This window comes from Entelurus aequoreus, linkage group LG14 (genome assembly GCF_033978785.1).
Source record: "Entelurus aequoreus isolate RoL-2023_Sb linkage group LG14, RoL_Eaeq_v1.1, whole genome shotgun sequence".
Lineage (NCBI taxonomy): Eukaryota > Metazoa > Chordata > Actinopteri > Syngnathiformes > Syngnathidae > Entelurus > Entelurus aequoreus.
Genome location: NC_084744.1, coordinates 38,421,337 through 38,443,896, shown reverse-complemented (window position 1 = coordinate 38,443,896; position 22,560 = coordinate 38,421,337). Strand labels below are relative to the sequence as shown.

General features: G+C 41.7%; 1 protein-coding gene across 8 annotated transcripts in view; it reads left to right on the top strand.

Annotated features, from left to right (window-relative positions):
- LOC133664858 (tetratricopeptide repeat protein 21B-like) overlaps window positions 1–22,560 on the top strand; it is an 86,902-nt gene that overhangs the window by 34,244 nt on the left and 30,098 nt on the right. The window contains exon 30 of one of the 8 annotated variants that reach the window (XM_062069828.1): window positions 11,273–11,307. The exons of the other annotated variants lie outside the window; for them this stretch is intronic. The gene's annotated coding sequence lies outside the window, so the exon portion shown is untranslated. Of the gene's footprint in view, window positions 1–11,272; window positions 11,308–22,560 lie in introns of those variants that run through there. 8 annotated transcript variants of the gene reach the window in all.

The following is a 22,560-nucleotide window of genomic DNA, read 5'->3' as shown; positions in this document are numbered from 1 at the left end:
GTGTGGCCCCCAGTGTTGGGTTAGTTACTGAAAACCAGTAACTAGTTACAATTACTAGTTACTTTATTTCAAAAGTAACTCAGTTACAAACTCAGTTACTTATGTCATGACTGGGTTCTTGGGTTTTGCTTCTCCGGAAGGCAAAGGAAAATTGGCGCGGGCAAGGCGTGAATTTAAATACATGATTTATTTTGACACTAATAAACTACAAAAAAAGGAAGCAAACAAAAGGCGCTCACAGCGGAGGTAACAACTTGACTATGAAAACAAAACTTGCACAATGGCAAAAACTATGAACAATAAAACAAAAACACAAACTGTGGCAATAATAAACAAAAACTTACTTGGTAAAGAACTGTGAACATGACATGAATCAGAGTGATGAAAAAGTGTGAGGACGCCAGGACGAACAACAGAAACAGACAGATTTAAATAGTGACGTGATCAGTGAAAACAGGTGCGTGACAAGACAGGTGAACAGGTGCGTGACATGACAATGTGAACCAGGTGAAACTAATGATTGCTATGGTGACAAATAAAGTGCACAACAAGTCCAAAACCAAATTCGAACATGACTACAACAAAACATAATCACAGACATGACAGAGCCCCCCCCCCCCCCCTTACGGACAGATCCCAGATGTCCAAAACAAACAAAACAAGGCAGGATCGAGAGCCATGGGAGGGCGGGAGGGGGACATGGCGGTGGGTCGCCAGACCAGGTGTCCCCGAATCCACCGGGGCAGGATCAGGTGGCGGCGACGCGTAGACCGCCGCTGTACCTGACGAGGTGGGCGACCCGGGAATGGCCATATCCATGGCCGACGGGGAGGTGGGCGCATCGTCGTCGTTGCAGGCGTGGAAGCAGCCGATGACGCAGGTGCAGCAGACGAAGCAGGCAGCGAAGCTCGGCGTGGTGCGTCAGGCGGAGAGTCTCGGCGTGGCAGGTCTTGGCGAGGGTCTTGGTCTTGGTCTTGGCGTGGGGGGTCTTGGTCTTGGCGTGGGTCTGGGTCTTGGTCTTGGCGTGGGTCTGGGTCTTGGTCTTGGCGAGGGTCTTGGACTTGGTGTGGTTGGTCTTGGACTTGGTGTGGTTGGTCTTGGACTTGGTGTGGTTGGTCTTGGACTTGGACTTGGTGTGGTTGGTCTTGGACTTGGACTTGGCGTGGTTGGTCTTGGACTTGGACTTGGCGTGGTTGGTCTTGGACTTGGACTTGGCGTGGTTGGTCTTGGACTTGGCATGAGGGGTCTTGGACTTGGTCTTGGCTTGAGGGGTCTTGGACTTGGTCTTGGCTTGAGGGGTCTTGGACTTGGTCTTGGCATGGTGTGTCTTGGACTTGGTCACTTGGAGGGTCTTGGTCACTTGGAGGTTCTTGGTCTTGGCATGGCGGTTCTTGGTCTTGGCATGGAGCTGCGACTGGCGGCACTTGGCGTCGTGGAGCTGCGAATGGCGGCACTAGGCGTCGTGGAGCTGCGACTGGCGGCACTAGGCGTCTTGGAGCTGCGACTGGCGGCACTAGGCGTCGTGGAGCTGCGACTGGCGGCACTTGGCGTTGTGGAGCTGCGACTGGCGGCACTTGGCGTCGTGGAGCTGCGACTGGCGGCACTTGGCGTCGTGAAGCTGCGACTGGCGGCGCTTGGCGTGGAGCAGGTACTGGTGGCGCTTGGCGTGGAGCAGGTACTGGTGGCGCTTGGCGTGGAGCAGGTACTGGTGGCGCTTGGCGTGGAGCAGGTACTGGTGGCGCTTGGCGTGGAGCTGGGCGTGGAGCAGGTGGATCTTGGCATGGTCGAAAAACTGGTGGTGGCGGCCGTTCTGGTGGCTGTGGCTTGGCAGGTCGAAAGACAGGTGGTGGTGGCCGTGCTGGTGGCTGTGGTTTGGCAGGTCGAAAGACAGGTGGTGGTGGCCGAGCTGGAGGCTGTGGCTTGGCATGGCGATGAACAATTCCCAGCCCTAGCCCCCCCCCTCAAGGAGCGGATCCCAGACGCGCTCCCCGCGGTCTGGAACCGTCTTTTGGGGTGGGCGGAGGTAGGTCAGGAGGAGGGCAGAATCCTCCCCTCTAAATTGTCCAAAATGTCTTTCTTCTTGTACCTGGGATCTTGTGGGTGAAAAAAAAAAGTGTGACTTGGGCGTGGCTTGAGTCCTGGGGGGCGGGGCATGGGATTTGGGTGGCTTGGATTGACAGGATCTGATTTCTAAAAACATGTCCTGGTAATGTCTTATCATGTTTTTAGAGTCTTTGGTTGGAGGCGGATGATCAAAAGAAAAAGAGTTCAGAAAAAAAAAATCCTGGTCTGTGATGTCATTTTGGAGCTGTGGAGCTGGCAGCAACCTGCTTCCGCCCGGAGTGGGAGGAGCCTGCGGCAGCGCCGCATGCTGTCCACTCGCCTTCCCTGATGTCCTTGGTCTGGAGCGGCGCTTCCGGGACTGCGGTGACGCAGCGCCGTCCTCGGACCAACTGGAGCTCAATGGCACCAGATTTCCATCTGGCCCCCACATCAGGTCTCTGCGCTTACCGGAGGAATAACGCAGCGTCTCTTCCTCCATCGCGCGGAGGACCTCCCACGTTGCCTCGTCAAAATTGTCCAATTTTTTTGCGGAGAAACTCTTCTGCTGGCGTCCTACTGTCATGACTGGGTTCTTGGGTTTTGCTTCTCCGGAAGGCAAAGGAAAATTGGCGCGGGCAAGGCGTGAATTTAAATACATGATTTATTTTGACACTAATAAACTACAAAAAAAGGAAGCAAACAAAAGGCGCTCACAGCGGAGGTAACAACTTGACTATGAAAACAAAACTTGCACAATGGCAAAAACTATGAACAATAAAACAAAAACACAAACTGTGGCAATAATAAACAAAAACTTACTTGGTAAAGAACTGTGAACATGACATGAATCAGGGTGATGAAAAAGTGTGAGGACGCCAGGACGAACAACAGAAACAGACAGATTTAAATAGTGACGTGATCAGTGAAAACAGGTGCGTGACAAGACAGGTGAACAGGTGCGTGACATGACAATGTGAACCAGGTGAAACTAATGGTTGCTATGGTGACAAATAAAGTGCACAAAAAGTCCAAAACCAAATTCGAACATGACTACAACAAAACATAATCACAGACATGACAACTTACACCAAAAAGTAATGCGTTACTGTGAAAAGTAACTAGTTACTTCTTTTTTTCTTCTTTTTTTTTTTTAAAGTTCCCATTAATGGCCTTTTAGCCTTCATTACAATACTGTTATTGCACTGGAGAATAATACAATCTGTTGATCAACTTGACATGCATTTTTATTTTCCTTTTAACATAATTAACGAAAATCAGTGCAACATAAAAAGGCATTTCTCCTTTCTTTAAACTTGGACCAATGACCATGAATAAACAACTGAAAGAGCAACATAAGAAGGCACATTATCTTCCTTGAAACATAGATAGTGAAATAAAGCCTGACATCTGGAGTCATGCTGCTGTCTTCCACACTTGGAGCCATGGTTTGTACAATCCTTGTTTTCAGTGGCAGGATCATTGACACAGATGAAGTTTCAGTGTCCAGTAGAGATGTAACACTTTTGAGGGGTTTAAGCACCTGGAGGACCTCCTCTGCCACTCTCACATCATCATCAGACAGGTTGATGATGTCTTTGACATTTGTCTTCAGGGTGTTGTAGGTCAATGCAGAGTATATAGCTGCCTGCTGCTCCAACATATCATAAGTGGAGTTCCACCTCCTTATGACATCATGTATGAGCTTTATGAGTAGGCAGCTTTAGCATTTTTTGCTTTGTCTTAAGCACATGAGCAGCTGTTGTGCTTGTGTGGAAGTAGAAAACCTCCTTCCTGATCCTCCCAAGGAGGCGCTTCATCCTATTGACTGAGATGTGATGCCAAATTCACTACATGCACTATCTGTGGTCCCAGTCCTGTCTCATCCACTGCATTTATTTGATTTTTGGCATTATCACGTGTGACTGGGATATTTGTATCTTCCATTCCTCCACTGCTTTTGTCAGTACCTGCGCAAGGTGACTCTCGTAGAGGGGGCGTGTCTTCTCATCTGCCAGTCTGCTGTGATGAAGTGAGCGCTTATCGTCACATTGTTTCCCTGGACGTGCACCTGTCTGTCATGAGCGCAACAGATGATGCTCGGGACAGTTCATCCACAACTTTTTTCTTCTCCTGCTCATAAAGATCTGGCACAATCTTATCGCTGAAGTGGGTGCGCGACAGGATGTCGTAACGTGGCTCAAGCACATTCAGCATGTGTTTAAAACCCTCTTCTTGCACAACGGAGTCTGCACCTATAATAAACACACCGATTAAATGGCGCGGGGCGTTCAAGCTCCTCCGTTACTCCGCTCGCCATGACCACGCTGTGTGTGGACTGAACGTGCGAACAACTTTTTTTTTTGTGTCATATATCAAACCGCGGATCACGTGTGTGCCTCCCCTCCCCACACCCAGACGCCTCTTTTCTTCTCTCCGGCGTGTGACAGAGGAAGATTCAGCAGAACGACACCGCAGCGCATCTGTTTCTAGCCGATACTACATAAAAAATAACGTAAAATAACGCAGTAGCGCATCATGTAGTAACGGTAACTGAGTTACTGAATATAAAAAATAACGCGTTAGATTACTAGTTACCGCCAAAACTAACAGCGTTACACTAACGCGTTACAAAGTAACGCGTTAGTCCCAACACTGGTGGCCCCACTATAAATCTTTACAGTGTGTACCTCTTGTTTGGCCCCACTATAAACCTTTACAGTGTGTACCTCTTGTGTGGCCCCACTATAAACCTTTACAGTGTGTACCTCTTGTTTAGCCCCACTATAAACCTTTACTGTGTGTACCTCTTGTTTGGCCCCACTATAAACCTTTACAGTGTGGACCTCTTGTTTGGCCCCACTATAAACCTTTACTGTGTATACCTCTTGTTTGGCCCCACTATAAACCTTTACTGTGTGTACCTCTTGTGTGGCCCCACTATAAACCTTTACAGTGTGTACCTCTTGATTGGCCCCACTATAAACCTTTACAGTGTGTACCTCTTGTTTGGCCCCACTATAAACCTTTACAGTGTGTACCTCTTGTTTGGCCCCACTATAAACCTTTACTGTGTGTACCTCTTGTGTGGCCCCACTATAAACCTTTACAGTGTGTACCTCTTGTTTGGCCCCACTATAAACCTTTACTGTATGTACCTCTTGTTTGGCCCCACTATAAACCTTTACTGTGTGTACCTCTTGCTATAAACCTTTTGCTTCTTTAACACAATAGTTTTTGTGCCATCTAGTGGACATATTGAGAACAGCAGTTTTCAGCTCACAGGCCAGATAAACCCACATGTTGTGACTTCCCTAATATAAAGCCACAACAAAACAACTTTTAGCCATAACATGATTGCAAAAGCCAAACACCACAACACAACATTGAGCCCCAACACAACAACCAGCTTAAAGCCACAACACAGCAAGTTTATGCTACAACATGATTGCAAAAGCTACTACAAATGCAAACCCCACAACACAAAAACTTGACGTTACACAAAACAACAACTTTACACGACAATGCAACAGCGTAAAGCCACAACACAATGACATAAAGCCACAACACAATGACATAAAGCCACAACACAACAATATTTAGCCACAACACCATTTTAAACGCCACCACACAACAACTACACAAAGCCACAACACAGCAACATTAAGCGAAGTAACAGTGGACAAAGTTGAAGAAGTTTTAATGAAGAAAGTAGGTAGAAAGAGTCATCACTTACTGTAATGTTGAGACATTTCTGTTTTTATGGTTTAATGCTGAAAGTACAGTCGGTGCCACCACAGCTGGGTGTCATTCAAACATCACCTATATAACGATTAGGGAATGATTTGAGTCAAATTAACATAAGTTGTCATGACCTATATAACGATTAGGGAATGATTTGAGTCAAATGAACATTATTAGTGGTCATGACCTATACTGTATAACGATTAGGGAATTATTTGAGTCAAATGAACATTATTAGTTGTCATGACCTATATAACGATTAGGGAATGATTTGAGTCAAATGAACATTAGTAGTTGTCATGACCTATATAACGATTAGGGAATGATTTGAGTCAAATGTACATTAGTAGTTGTAATGACCTAAATAACGATTAGGGAATGATTTGAGTCAAATGAACATTATTAGTGGTCATGACCTATACTGTATAACGATTAGGGAATTATTTGAGTCAAATTAACATTATTAGTTGTTATGACCTATACTGTATAACGATTAGGGAATTATTTGAGTCAAATTAACATTATTAGTTATGACCTATATAACGATCAGGGAATGATTTGAGTCAAATGAACATTATTAGTTGTCATGACCTATGTAACGATTAGGGAATGATTTGAGTCAAATGAACATTATTAGTGGTCATGACCTATACTGTATAACGATTGGGGAATTATTTGAGTCAAATGGACATTATTAGTTGTTATGACCTATATAACGATTAGGGAATGATTTGAGTCAAATGAACATTATTAGTTGTCATGACCTATGTAACGATTAGGGAATGATTTGAGTCAGATTAACATTATTAGTTGTCATGACCTATATAATGATTAGGGAATGATTTGAGTCAAATGAACATTATTGGTGGTCATGACCTATACTGTATAACGATTAGGGAATGTTTTGAGTCAAATGAACATTATTAGTTGTCATGACCTATGTAACGATTAGGGAATGATTTGAGTCGAATGAACATTAGTGGTCATGACCTATATAACGATTAGGGAATGATTTGAGTCAAATGAACATTATTAGTGGTCACGACCTATACTGTATAACGATTAGGGAATTATTTGAGTCAAATGAACATTTTTAGTTGTCATGACTGATGGAACCAGATCTTTTCTATATATCCATATTTAAGTGTTACTTTTTTACTTCCATAGTCATATTACAAAACAGCTAGTGCTTTTCCAATTCAGTCTGCTTAGTAAAAGTTTGACTGTGCGTAGGCCTTGAAGCTTTTGGAATGCAAAGGGTAGACAAAACAACGAGGTAGGACAGAACGGGGAGAGGAAGCAAGGGCAGACCGGATAGAGCCACGCATCGAGATAGATTAGGCAAGGCTGGTCTCCTTATTGTCAAAGCTTTGAGAATAAACCACAAAATACCAACTACTGCTTTTGGTGATCAATTTAAACTCCAGTTTATTTGCCATTAAAAGAACTTGGGAGTGGACAGCAGCTTAAAATCCCTGGGAGGAAGAGCTGTCTACGCAACATGACCTATATAACGATTAGGGAATGATTTGAGTCAAATGAACATCATTAGTTGTCATGACCTATATAACCATTAGGGAATGATTTGAGTCAAATTAACATTATTAGTTGTCATGACCTATATAACCATTAGGGAATGATTTGAGTCAAATGAACATTATTAGTGGTCATGACCTATACTGTATAACAATTAGGGAATGATTTGAGTCAAATGAACATTATTAGTTGTCATGAACTATATAACGATTAAGGAATGATTTGAGTCAAATGAACATTATTAGTTGTCATGACCTATATAACGATTAGGGAATGATTTGAGTCAAATGAACATTATTAGTTGTCATGACCTATATAACGATTAAGGAATGATTTGAGTCAAATGAACATTATTAGTTGTCATGACCTATATAACGATTAGGGAATTATTTGAGTCAAATGAACATTATTAGTGGTCATAGATTGTGTAAGCAAGAAGGTTTAATTGACAATAAAACACGAACTTGTAAAAGTCCTAACGTGAGTGAGTTATCAATACTTTAGAACAGTGGTTCTCAAATGGGGGTACGCGTACCCCTGGGGGTACTTGAAGGTATGCCAAGGGGTACGTGAGATTTTAAAAAAATATTCTAAAAAAAGCGACAATTCAAAAATCCTTTATAAATATATTTATTGAATAATACTTCAACAAAATAAATGTTTAGAATTAAGTTCATGAATCCAGATGGATCTCTATTACAATCCCCAAAGAGGGCACTTTAAGTTGATGATTTGTGTAAAAATCTCATTTATAATTGAATCACTTGTTTATTTAAACAAGTTTTAGTTATTTTTATATATTTTTTTCCAAATAGTTCAAGAAAGACCACTACAAATGAGCAATATTTTGCACTGTTATACAATTTTAATAAATCAGAAACTGATTACATAGTGCTGTATTTTACTTCTTTCTCTTTTTTTCAACCAAAAATGCTTTGCTCTGATTAGGGGGTACTTGATTGTAGCTGAGATAGGCTCACTTTATTGAGCAAAACTGTTTATATTCGGCCATAACAACACCAAAAACATGAGTAAAACACTTCTATCCCGAAAAACTAGTCATTTTCTGCCGTACAAACCAGGCCAAAACCAACTTGTCATCTGTCACCAACACGCATACCACTAAGCCACTAGTGCGTTTATGGCCACACAAAAAGTCGGACAACTCAAACACCACACAAAGTTACACTATGACTCCTCAGTCATACTTGTGCTTATTCTACTGTCATTTATTATTAATGTTAATTTATTGATATTAATCATGAAATGCTGTTACTAAAGAATACAGGAATGCACACTTCATACCATGCTTACATTTCATTGTGCAACATGAAGATGTTTAAGGGGAACTAAATGTGATCTCTGAAAGGGGTACAAATGATTTCCAAAGCAGGACCCCCACCCAGACATATTGTAAAATACTAATCCATAGCTTATGAAAAACACGATTTCTTTTATTTTCATTACAAGTGGGCCAAATCACTAATATTAGAAAATAATCTCATGAAAATGACTCCTCTCATTTGAGTGTTATTATAAAAGATTGGTTTAAGACAGGTGTGCTGCTGGTATTGCCACGTGTGATGTTGCTCACATGTGATCCACTGAATGCTCACGGAGTTTTTGTGTTTGCTCAGACACATGAAAAATTAGAGGGAACATTGCCTGTGAGCGGGTCTTTTCTACTGCCGGAGAAATAATAACTAAGAGAAATCGTCTAAAATTTAATACGTTGGAAAAACTTTTTTTTTTTTTTAATAAAAATGTGTAAAAAAAAAAAAAAAAAAATTCCCAGTCCACAAGCATCCTCATTCACAACACGTTCTCTTAGTTTTCCATGTTATGATACATGTTCACATTATTTATTGACTGTATCTAAAAAATATAAAAATATATTTTTATTTAAATGAAGGTATGAAATAATCCTAAATGAAATACAATGACTTGGTTTACATTATTGTATATACTAGGTCATAAAATCAGTGTCAGTTGAGTCGGTCCATAGGTTGCCTGTAGGGATTTTTAATGTCCAGCAGATGTCAGTATTTAGTGACACAGTATCGCCACAGTATCAATACAGTTTTGCAATGTGTCGAAACGCTTCATGACGCCTCATCAACCCATCACTATTGACTATGAAACAAAAACTTACACTTAACGTAGACTAAGGACATGAAACAAAATAACTGCTAAACGTGACATGAATAAACAAAAAAACTTACGTGGCAATAAAAGAGCAGCATGAACTATGACCTGGACAGAGTAAGCAGCGTGTCAAGAAACTAATGGGTTGCTATGGAAACAAAACAAGGGAGTGAACAACCAGGAACTAAGAAAGTGTCCAAAAAACAAACAGCACATGGCCAAACAAAAACATGATCAACACAGACATGACAACCACTGCCTTAGAAGATTGAATCCCAACAAGTGACAGTAATAATGTTTGACACCAGCAGGGGGCTTCACATGTGCCATGCTGGGACATTTACTGTTACTTGAGACTATTTGTCAACATGAGCTACCATTTTTTTTTCTATCAGCAATTTCCCTTAAGAGAGGAAAAAAGTATCAATGTTTGCCATTGAATGATCAATATTGACTGATAGATACAGCCCGCCTCCTTTAATCACATGGAATGTGAGGGCCCAGGTTATTGAATAACTGCCAAAACAAATATGTTTTTATAACAGGGACATAACTGTAAAATAACATTGTGTATGTCAAAGTGCATTCAAATCATTTTAAATCTTTGGATTGCACATGTTTGTATCTGCACTGCATGAGTAAAATAACATGATCATATTCATTACAATCTCTTGGAGCAAAGTTTATGCATTGTCATCATTGCATTGTTTACCCATGGAACTTTGCATTGTTTCGCCATGGAATTTTGCATTGTTTAGCCATGGAATTTTGCATTGTTTAGCCATGGAACTTTGCATTGTTTAGCCATGGAATTTTGCATTGTTTACTCATGGAACTTTGCATTGTTTATCCATGGAACTTTGCATTGTTTACCCATGGAACTTTGCATTGTTTACCCATGGGACTTTGCATTGTTTACCCATGGGACTTTGCATTGTTTAGCCATGGGACTTTGCATTGTTTACCCATGGAACTTTGCATTGTTTAGCCATGGAACTTTGCATTGTTTAGCCATGCAATTTTGCATTGTTTAGCCATGGAATTTTGCATTGTTTAGCCATGGAACTTTGCATTGTTTAGCCATGGAACTTTGCATTGTTTAGCCATGGAACTTTGCATTGTTTACCCATGGGACTTTGCATTGTTTACCCATGGGACTTTGCATTGTTTAGCCATGGAACTTTGCATTGTTTAGCCATGGAACTTTGCATTGTTTAGCCATGGGACTTTGCATTGTTTAGCCATGGAACTTCCATCCAGCCGTGTGTAATTGTTGTTATACAACCCTGCATTGACGTTGACGCCCACAGCGTTCATTGGATCGCAGCAGCAGCACAGACAGGACTTGTCAGATATTGTTTAGCAGCAACTGTGGCACATAATCATTAACTCTGTGCAGCACACATCAATGCCAGCGTAAACCACATTGCTGTTGGCATGTGTCTGTAGCCTGCCTCACATCATCAAATACTTTCACTTTCACCTTCAGCTTTCAGATTAGATTGGGAGAGAAATTGGGGGAGAGTAGTTACATGATTGAGGTGTTGTACGTTGCAATAAATATTGCATGTCTTGCACTTACTAAGAATGCTTCTGAAAAGCTTTTAGAGGAAAGACTGGAATATGCACGCCTTGGGATGTGCTGCTGTAGCATTCTAATGGCCATGTCCATTGTGGCTTCTATGGAGCGTTATTGATCACTACACATAATGATGCAGCAGCTTACTTCCCAAGCAACTCTTTTATTTCTGTTGGCCATGTCATTTACCCCATGATATGAACAAGTACACTCCTCTCTTTGTGACAGTGTTCTCTTTCCGTTGGAACAATGCCCACCTTCGTTTTAGTGCTTGAGTCACTTGAAGATTGGGAGCATAGGAGGAACTCACCACAACATAATCTAATGGAATGGACATCCCATCTATGCTAAATAGGATTAAAGCTCTTGTGGGTTGCATTCTCCAATTTCTCTCTTGTCTTTTTTTCTTTACTGTGCACCTCCTCCATTGCACTGTAGTGGCAGGCTCCAAGGCAACATGGCCGCTATTTAACATAGCAGCAGCAGCAGCAGCAGGGTAGTACAGCAGAACACAAACTCATTTTGGACTTTTCATTATATTGCAAATGTTTGGCATGTTGCAGCTAGGGATGCAACAACTAGAGATTACAGTTTTTCTCTATTGCTAAAACAAAAAACCCAGTACAATTGCTGATGAGTGGATCTAGTCAGGTCTATTTTCATACAAAAGGTCAGGGCCGGCCCGTGGCATAGGCCGTAGAGGCAAATGCTAAGGGCGCCGTCCATCAGGGGGCGCAACGCCAATGCCACAAATATTGGAGAAAAATAAATTAAATAAAAGTTGGTACTATTATTTCTAAATACAAAAAATAATCCCACGCTAATTAAAATGCAAAGTAAAGCCTATTTAATAGAACTATTATTTGTTACAACATTACGCCCCCCCCGCACGGTGCGCCCCCTCCCTTCCCGTATCATGACTCTTTTTGGACGTCACCACATAAAATCTTGCCTAGGGCGCCAGATTGGTTAGGGCCAGGCCTGCAAAAGGTGCACCGGATTATAAGGCGCATTAAAGGAGTCATATTATTATGATTATTTTCTAAATGTAAAAGACTTCCTTGTGGTCTACATAATATGTAATGGTGGTTATTTGCTCAAAATGTTGCATAGATGATGTATTACACATCATCTTTAAGTCACTGTCAAGACAGTCTCTTCAGGATGCACCGTTTTGTGGGCGGTCTTATTTACGTGCCTCCACTTGGACAGCTTCATCTTTGTTGCAGCGGTGTAGCATGCAAGGACGGGAGTGGAAGAAATGTCAAAAGATGGAGCTAACTGTTTTAAAGGCCTACTGAAATGATTTTTTTAAATTTAAACGGGGATAGCAGATCCATTCTATGTGTCATACTTGATCATTTCGCGATATTGCCATATTTTTGCTGAAAGATTTAGTAGAGAACATCGACGATAAAGTTTTGGTCGCTGATAAAAAAGCCTTGCCTGTACCGGAAGTAGCGTGACGTCACAGGTTGAAGGGCTCCTCACATTTCCCCATTGTTTACACCAGCAGCGAGAGCGATTCGGACCGAGAAAGCAATGATTACCCCATTATTTTGAGCGAGGATGAAAGATTCGTGGCTGAGGAACGTGAGAGTGAAGGACTAGAGTGCAGTGCAGGACGTATGTTTTTTCGCTCTGACCGTAACTTAGGTACAAGGGTTCATTGGATTCCACACTTTCTCCTTTTTCTATTGTGGATCACGGATTTGTATTTTAAACCACCTCGGATACTATATCCTCTTGAAAATGAGAGTCGAGAACGCAAAATAGACATTCACAGTGACTTTTATCTCCACGACAATACATCGGCGAAGCTCTTTAGCTACGGAGCTAACGTGATAGCATCGGGCTTAAATGCAGATAGAAACAAAATAAATAAACCCCTGACTGGAAGGATAGACAGAAAATCAACAATACTATTAAACCATGGACATGTAACTAGACGGTTAATGCTTTCCAGCCTGGCGAAGCTTAACAATGCTGTTGCTAACGACGCCATTGAAGCTAACTTAGCTACGGGACCTCACGGAGCTAAGGTGATAGCATTGGGCTTAAATGCGGATAGAAACAAAATAAATAAACCCCTGACTGGAAGGATAGACAGAAAATCAACAATACTATTAAACCATGGACATGTAACTACACGGTTAATGCTTTCCAGCCTAGCGAAGCTTAACAATGCTGTTGCTAACGACGCCATTGAAGCTAACTTAGCTACGGGACCTCGTCAGAGCTATGATAAAAACATTAGCGCTCCACCTACGCCAGCCCTCATCTGCTCATCAACACCCGTGCTCACCTGCGTTCCAGCGATCGACGGAGCGACGAAGGACTTCACCCGATCATAGATGTGGTCGGTGGCTAGCATCGGATAGCGCGTCTGCTATCCATCTCAAAGTCCTCCTGGTTGTGTTGCTGTAGTCTGCCGCTAATACACCGATCCCACCTACAGCTTTCTTCTTTGCAGTCTTCATTGTTCATTAAACAAATTGCAAAATATTCACCAATACAGATGTCCAGAATCCTGTGGAATTTTGCGATGAAATCAGAGCTTTTTGTATTGGATCCGATTTATGCAGATCCCAAATACAGATCAGCAGGTACCAGAAGGTAAGAAAAGTTGAATAATATTGTAAAACAAAATGCCAGATAATGTCTTACCTTATACACACACCATAATAATACTCCTATGTTGAAGCACAGTACAATCCATCAAGCGGTGTGGCTTCATAGCTTACCAAAGTCCTACTAAAACATTTTGATAGATTTTTGAGCGCTGTGTGTAATGTTCTATATTTTCAATGGAAGATAACTCAGAACTTAACATTTTGGTGTTGCTTACTTGAGTCATACTGCAGTCTACACATATCTCTTATGTATGACTGCCATCATATTGCAGTCTACATGTATCTCTTATGTGTGACTGCCATCATATTGCGGTCTACACGTATCTCTTATGTGTCACTGCCATCTACTGTACACACATAATTTCACCATGTACCAAATAAAATAGCTTCGAGGTCAGTAAGTACAACCAAAATTATTCCGTACATTAGGCGCACCGGGTTATAAGGCGCACTGTCGAGCTTTGAGAAAATTAAATAATTTTAAGTGTATAGTCTGAAAAATACGATACTCTAAACCAAATGACCAGTTGCCTAAACACATTTAGTGAAACTATAGCCCCCATTTGCCACAACCACAACACAATTCACCTGCTTAAACACATTTTGCATATATCTCTGCTCCAATATGCATTGTGAAGCTCATGTGATACAAAATGTCAGCACAACTTGAACACAATGAACATACCTGCTGTCATTCAGTAAACACAATGAACATACCTGCTGTCATTCAGTAAACACAATGAACATACCTGCTGTCATTCAATAAACACAATGAACATACCTGCTGTCATTCAGTTAACACAATGAACATACCTGCTGTCCTTCAGTAAACACAATGAACATACCTGCTGTCATTCAGTAAACACAATGAACATACCTGCTGTCCTTCAGTAAACACAATGAACATACCTGCTGTCCTTCAGTACACACAATGAACATACCTGCTGTCCTTCAGTACACACAATGAACATACCTGCTGTCCTTCAACACAATGAACTCATTCAGTAAACACAATGAACATACCTGCTGTCATTCAGTAAACACAATGAACATACCTGCTGTCATTCAGTAAACACAATGAACATACCTGCTGTCATTCAGTAAACACAATGAACATACCTGCTGTCCTTAAGTAAACACAATGAACATACCTGCTGTCATTCACAACAATGAACATACCTGCTGTCATTCAGTAAACACAATGAACATACCTGCTGTCCTTCAGTAAACACAATGAACATACCTGCTGTCATTCAGTAAACACAATGAACATACCTGCTGTCCTTCAGTAAACACAATGAACATACCTGCTGTCCTTCAGTACACACAATGAACATACCTGCTGTCCTTCAGTAAACACAATGAACATACCTGCTGTCCTTCAGTAAACACAATGAACATACCTGCTGTCCTTCAGTAAACACAACATACCTGCTATCCTTCAGTAAACACAATGAACATACCTGCTGTCATTCAGTAAACACAATGAACATACCTGCTGTCCTTCAGTAAACACAATGAACATACCTGCTGTCCTTAAAGGCCTACTGAAACCCACTACTACCGACCACGCAGTCTGATAGTTTATATATCAATGATGAAATCTTAACATTGCAGCACATGCCAATATGGCCGGGTTAACTTATAAAGTGCAATTTTAAATTTCCCGCTAAACTTCCGGTTGAAAACGTCTATGTATGATGACATATGCGCGTGACGTCAATCGTTGAAACGAAAGTATTCGGACACATTGTATGCAATACAAAAAGCTCGGTTTTCATCGCAAAATTCCACAGTATTCTGGACATCTGTGTTGGTGAATCTTTTGCAATTTGTTTAATGAACAATGAAGACTGCAAAGAAGAAAGCTTTAGGTGGGATCGGTGTATTAGCGGCTGGCTACAGCAACACAACCAGGAGGACTTTGAGTTGGATAGCAGACGCGCTATCCTAGGCTGACCATACGTCCTCTTTTCCCCGGACATGTCCTCTTTTGAGGGTGTGTCCGGGTGAGGTTTCTTAAATGCCTCAATTGTCCGGCATTTTGAGTTAGGGTTGCGTGAATTTTCAATGTACGTCTTGGGCAGGGATCGGCAACCCCTAACAACTAAATAAAGGGCGTGCCGTGATGGCACTGCATATATTATCCTCTGTTACTTGCACAAACAGCATGCCAGCCCGGCCTCATGTTGTATGAAGCTTTAACATGCACACGTGGGAGACAGCAAGGCATACTTGGTCGACAGCCACACAGCTTACACTGACGGTTGCCGTATAAAACAACTTTAACACTGTTACGTTACAAATATGCTCCACACTGTGAACCCACACCAAAAAAGAATGACAAATACATTTCTGGAGAACATCCGCACCGTAACACAACATAAACACAACACAACAAATACCCAGAATCCCATGCAGCCCTAACTCTCTAACCTCGACCGACGCACGGAGGGGTGTGTGTGTGTGTGTGTGTGTGTGTGTGTGTGTGGGGGGGGGGGGGTGCTGCTAGCGGGACGTGTAGACTGGGGGGGGGGGGGGGGGGGTTAGGTATGGTTGATATCAGCACATCAGTCATCAACAATTGCATCGTCAGAGAAATGGACATTTTAACAGTGTAGGTCTGACTTGGTAGGATATGTACAGCGAGCAGTGAACATAGTGAGCTCAGAAAGCATAAGAACAAGTCTATACATTTGATTATTTACATTTGATTATTTACAATCCGGGGAGGTGGGATGTGGAGGGGGGAGGGTGTTAGGCTAGGGTTAAAGTTGCCTGGAGGTGTTCTTTTAGAGCGGTTTTGAAGGAGGATAGAGATGCACTTTCTTTTACACCTGTTGGGAGTGCATTCCATATGGATGTGGCATAGAAGGAGAATGAGTTAAGACCTTTGTTAGATCGGAATCTGGGTTTAACGTGGTTAGTGGAGCTCCCCCTGGTGTTGTGGTTATGGCGGTCATTTACGTTATGGAAGTAGTTTGACATGTACTTCGGTATCAGGGAGGTGTAGCGGATTTTATAGACTAGGCTCAGTGCAAGTTGTTTTACTCTGTCCTCCACCCTGAGCCAGCCCACTTTGGAGAAGTGGGTAGGAGTGAGGTGTGATCTGAAGTGGAGTTCTAAAAGTAACCCGACTAGCTTGTTCTGGGATGTTTGGGGTCTAGATTTGAGGGTTTTGGAGGTGCTGGGGTACCAGGAGGTGCAAGCGTAATCGAAAAAGGGTTGAATGAGAGTTCCCGCTAGAATCTTCAAGGTGCTTTTGTTGACCAGAGAGGAGATTCTATAGAGAAATCTTGTTCGTTGGTTGGCCTTTTTGATTACCTTGGTTGCCATTTTATCACAGGAAAGATTAGCCTCTAAACGGAACCTAGGTAGGTGACCTCATCTTTCTTGGTGATAACATTGTCACCCACTTTTATAGTGAAGTCACTGACTTTCTTAAGGTTGATTTGGGACCCAAATAGGATGGATTCTGTTTTACCTAAGTGTATGGATAGTTTATTGTCAGCGAGCCAGGTGCAAATACTACGGAGTTCAGCACTGAGGATTTTTTCCACCTGTGACTTGTTCTTGCCGGATACCTGCAGGGCCGAGTCATCCGCAAACAGGAACAATTCACAGTCGCATGCTGATGACATGTCATTAACATATATTAGGAACAGTAAAGGCCCTAATATACTGCCTTGGGGGACTCCACAGTTTATTGAGAGGGGGGCGGGGGGACACGTTACCGTTCACCTCTACATGGCATCAGAAACAAGACTAGATTTAGTACATGAAGTCTTTCAGCTAATTTACAGAAGAAGTAACATTTCTCTCATGGAGGACTTGTGGGAATGAATGAGCACTAAAACAGAAGTAAACTGAAGCACATTGAAGCAGAAGTGAAGAACATCATTAAGATCGTAGAACACAATACAAAGTGTCAGGATAGTTGGAATAAAGAAACAAAAGCTAGAGAGTATTACAAAGTCCAGAATAGAGAAGGTGCAATGAGAGGAGGAATAGAAATAGGAAGATATTATTACTAGAATGAGATTCGGACATACATACCGTATTTCCTTGAATTGCCGCCGGGTATAGTATGCGCCTGCCTAGAATTACCGCCGGGTCAAACTCGTTTTGCAAAATAATTAGCGCATTCTTAGCATTACCGCCGGGTCAGAATCACCGCCGGGGCAAACTCGTTTCGCAAAATATTATTTTTATTAGCGCATGTCTAGAATTACCGCCGGGTCAAACTCGTTTCGCAAAATAATTACCATATACGTACAATTTCCGCCGGGTCAAACTCGTCACGTCACGAGTGACACTTCACCTGTCATTATTTTCAAAATAGAGGAGGCTGATTTCAATAATTTCAAATCGCATAAAGGGAAGAAGATAAAGAGCTATTCAGTAGGATTTAAGGTCCAAGCTATTGAATATGCTAAAAAGAACAGTCAGCAGCTATGTTTTATTAATATACCGTAGCTGCGTGTGTCAAATATGAGTCATTAAATGACTCCCGCCTCCTGGTGGTAGAGGGCGCTAGTGATCCTTCTTGCGACTACTCGGCTGCAGAAGAAGTGACAAGAAGCAGCAATACTTAGCAGCGATCGTTTATTTTTTCCTCTCGCTTGCACTTTTAACATGGAGGATTACATATCTAAAATAAAACAGTTTTCTAAACTTGACTTTCAATCGAAGCAGGAGGTGATAATTAAAGGAAGATCTCCATCGAGACAGAGAGATTTTTAAAACTGAAGAAAGATAAGGAAGACTTCTATAAACAAGTTATCGATGCTTTTGTTCAGAAGGAGCTGCGCATGGACTTAATTTATAAGTAAAGGTAAGACCATAATAACGTTTTTTTTATTAAATGTGCTTTTCATGATGGTATCCTTACATCACACTCAAATTTATAAGCGCAGGCCTAAATTTACCGGATGCCTTTGGTAAGCGCCGGAGTGAGAAGAGGTTTTAAATTAATTACCGCCCCGGCGCTAATTTAAGGAAATACGGTACATGAATAGTTCTTTGAAATTGATAAGGAAACATAAACATGACTTGTCATCAGATAGAAGTGGAGGACATGTTTATTACTTTGTAGGAAATACTATAGAGAAATACTGGGAAAGACTAGAAAACAAGTTAGTGAAAATGAAGATTAGGTCAGCAGTGGAAGATATTTTAGTATTGCAGTCAGAACACCTAGGTTACAAAGCATTATATACATGTTTAAAAAAGACATAAAAGAATATAGAGTAGGTTCCATCTCCACACCACAAAGTGACGCTAATGCACACCACAAGGTTGCTTGCCAACCTTCATTAAAGCAGGAAGGAAGAAGAAGAAGAAGTAGTCAGTGCAGTTTTGTCACAGGACATGGAAAGTACTACTGGATCTCTACTTTATTAACCGTATCCACTCGGCATCCATTGCACCGTCCCCACATCTGCAGTCCCCTCTGAGGTTTCTCATTGTTCCCATTGACTTGAGTTTTTCCTTGCCCAGGATGTTGTTGTGACTTGTGCAGCTCTTGGATCTTAGTGTTCTAGTGTATATGCTCATTAGTGTTCTAGTCTATATGCTCAGTAGTGTTGTAGTCTAAAAGCTCATTAGTGTTCTAGTCTATATGCTCATTAGTGGTCTAGTCTATATGCTCAGTAGTGTTCTAGTCCATATGCTCAGTAGTGTTGTATATATATATATATATATATATATATATATATATATATATATATATATATATATATATATATATATATATATATATATATATATATATATATATATATATACATACAGTATATACGTATATATACATAAATACATATATATGTATACATATATAGGGGCAGCACGGTGGCAGAGGGGTTAGTGCGTCTGCCTCACAATACGAAGGTCCTGAGTAGTCGTGAGTTCAATCCCGGCCTCGGGATCTTTCTGTGTGGAGTTTGCATGTTCTCCCCGTGACTGCGTGGGTTCCCTCCGGGTACTCCGGCTTCCTCCCACCTCCAAAGACATGCACCTGGGGATAGGTTGATTGGCAACACTAAATTGGCCCTAGTGTGTGAATGTGAGTGTGAATGTTGTCTGTCTATCTGTGTTGGCCCTGCGATGAGGTGGCGACTTGTCCAGGGTGTACCCCGCCTTCCGCCCGATTGTAGCTGAGATAGGCTCCAGCGCCCCCCGCGACCCCAAAAGGGACAAGCGGTAGAAAATGGATGGATATATAGTTATATATACATACATACGTGCGTATATATATACACATACATACATATATATATACACACACACATATATACATAAATAAATATATAAAATGTCCACTGTTTATCTAGAAATCATCACCACAATTTTTTTCCCAGACACGGTTGAAAATTAACTTAATGAACATTATATAGATTCACCCGGTCACAACATTAGGCTTATGGCTGAGAGCTTTACCCAATGTCTAAACAAGTGCTTCCACCTCGCTGTGATGTCACAACGTAGCTGGACTGCAAAACGCAAACAAAGACATCCAAAATGTATGCACTATGACTTTTTAGGGACATTTTGTTACTGTATAACACAATTATCCAACATTGTAACATGAGTCAACAAATAAAATGTCCTCTTTATCGCTTGCAGCAATATCTTAAACTGCCTGCAGGTGGCAGTTTCACTCTGCAATGTGATGAACACATCTGCCACATAGTAAGGTGGTTCTAAAAAGATAATGCACATATTAACACCTTTTTTTGAAACTGAACAAAACAATATTATATCTTAAAAAGTGTGACTAAGTCTTTCTCCCCCTGGCTCGTTATAACAAGTCCATCAAGGTGAGTCATGTTATGTAATTTTTCACTTGACACTTGCGTGATAGTCAAAAATGGTGAAATATTACATGGCCTGTCGTAAATGGAGGTTTGCTGAGGGTTATTTTCAGAGTTAAACAGCATCAGGTTCCATTGTACTTAAAAAAGAAGACATTTAGAAAAGTGCTTACCAGGTGTGGTTCATGTTGCAGATGAGGTCCACTGTATCAGCTTTGCCATCTGAAGAGGAACATGTCATTTTACAAAATACTTCACATAGCTTTCAATGTATCCCATGTTTCGCCAGTTGTGTTTTTTGTTGTGTTAAAGGGGTCTTACTATGATATTTTCTACCTTTTTGTCCTCATGCACAACTTTTCCAATACAGCGGGGCCCGCGTCCACTGAATTTAGGGCTGCACAATTAGTCCAATTTGAATTCAATGTCAATCAATCATATAGCCCTAAATCACGAGTGTCTCAAAGGGCTGCACAAGCCACAACGACATCCTGGGCTCAGATCCCACATCAGGGCAAGAAAAAACTCAACCCAATGGGATGACAATGAGAAACGTTGGAGGGGACCGCAGATGTGGGGGACCCCTTGGGCAACCGGTGCAATGGATGTCCAGTGGATCTAGTTAATAGTGTGAGAGTCCAGTCCATAATGGATCTAACATAATAGTGTGAGAGTCCAGTCCATAGTGGATCTAACAGAATAGTGTGAGAGTCCAGTCCATAGTGGATTTAACATAATAGTGTGAGGGTCCAGTCCATAGTGGGGCCAGCAGGAGATCATCTTGAGCGGAGACAGGTCAGCAGCACAGATATGTCCCCAACTGATGCACAGATGAGTGGTCCACCCTAGAGTCCCGACTTTGGACAGCCAGCGCTTCATCTGTGGTCACCGAATCTGTGCCCCCGCCCCCTCCCCTCCACGAAGGAGAGGGGGGCAGAGCAGAAAAGAAATGGCAGATCAACTGGTCTAAAAGGGGGGTCTATTTAAAGGCTAGAGTATACAAATGAGTTTTAAGATGGGACTTAAAAGTTTCTACTGAGGTAGCATCTCTAACTGTTACTGCTAGAACATTCCAGAGTACTGGAGCCCCAATAGAAAACGCTCTATAGCCCGCAGACTTTTTTTGGGCTCTGGGAATCACTAATAAGCCGGAGTTCTTTGAACGCAGATTTTGCCGGGACATATGGTACAATACAATCAGCAAGATAGACCCTTTAGTATTTTATACCTAAGTAGTAAAACCTTAAAGTCACATCTTAAGTGCACAGGAAGCCAGTGCAGGTGAGCCAGTATAGGTATATATGTAGGTATATATGGCTATAGATATATAAAGGTGTACACAGTATAGGTATTGACGGACGTGGATAATTACATATATTCATATTTAAGTGTTATTTCTCTAGTTTCGTGGTCGTATTCCAAACCAGCTCCATTTTGTTCTCTTTTGAGTTTTCAAAGTGCACGATATGGTATGGCCTGCATAGCTCTGGAATGCAGGAGACAGAGAAGAAGGAATCCTCCCTGCTCCCTTCTCGGGCCGGCTTGAGATAACAGATACAATGGACATCTGTATTCATTTCTGTAAGGTGGGGGCGAGAGACAGAGGGAAGTACACAGGAGTTCCGGGGTTTCGGAAGACCGAGCTAGACCGGGCGAGGAAACGCTTGTGTACTGGGTTGGTCTCACGTTTGTCCTCTAAGCTTTGAGAATAAACTACAAAATACCAACTACTGCCTGGTGATTGAATATAAACATCAGCTTATGTGCCATAAAAGAATCTGGGAGAGACTAGCAATTTGAATTTCCCGGAGGAAGAGCTGGTCAATGCAACAGTATGCATGTATATAAAGGTCAGTGACATGCAGTCAGGGGAGTCAGGGGAGGCAGGTGAGGCGGGGCCTCACGTGCCATCATGGAAAGAAAAAAAATGTAAAAAGAAAAAAAATTCATTAAATTGTTATATGTATCCAGTGATTATACCATAAAGTTATTTTCCATTTAACTTCACCAGTTTTAGATTATTTTTATTCAAAATCGCTGAATTTTCACATTTGCCATTCAAATACTGAGA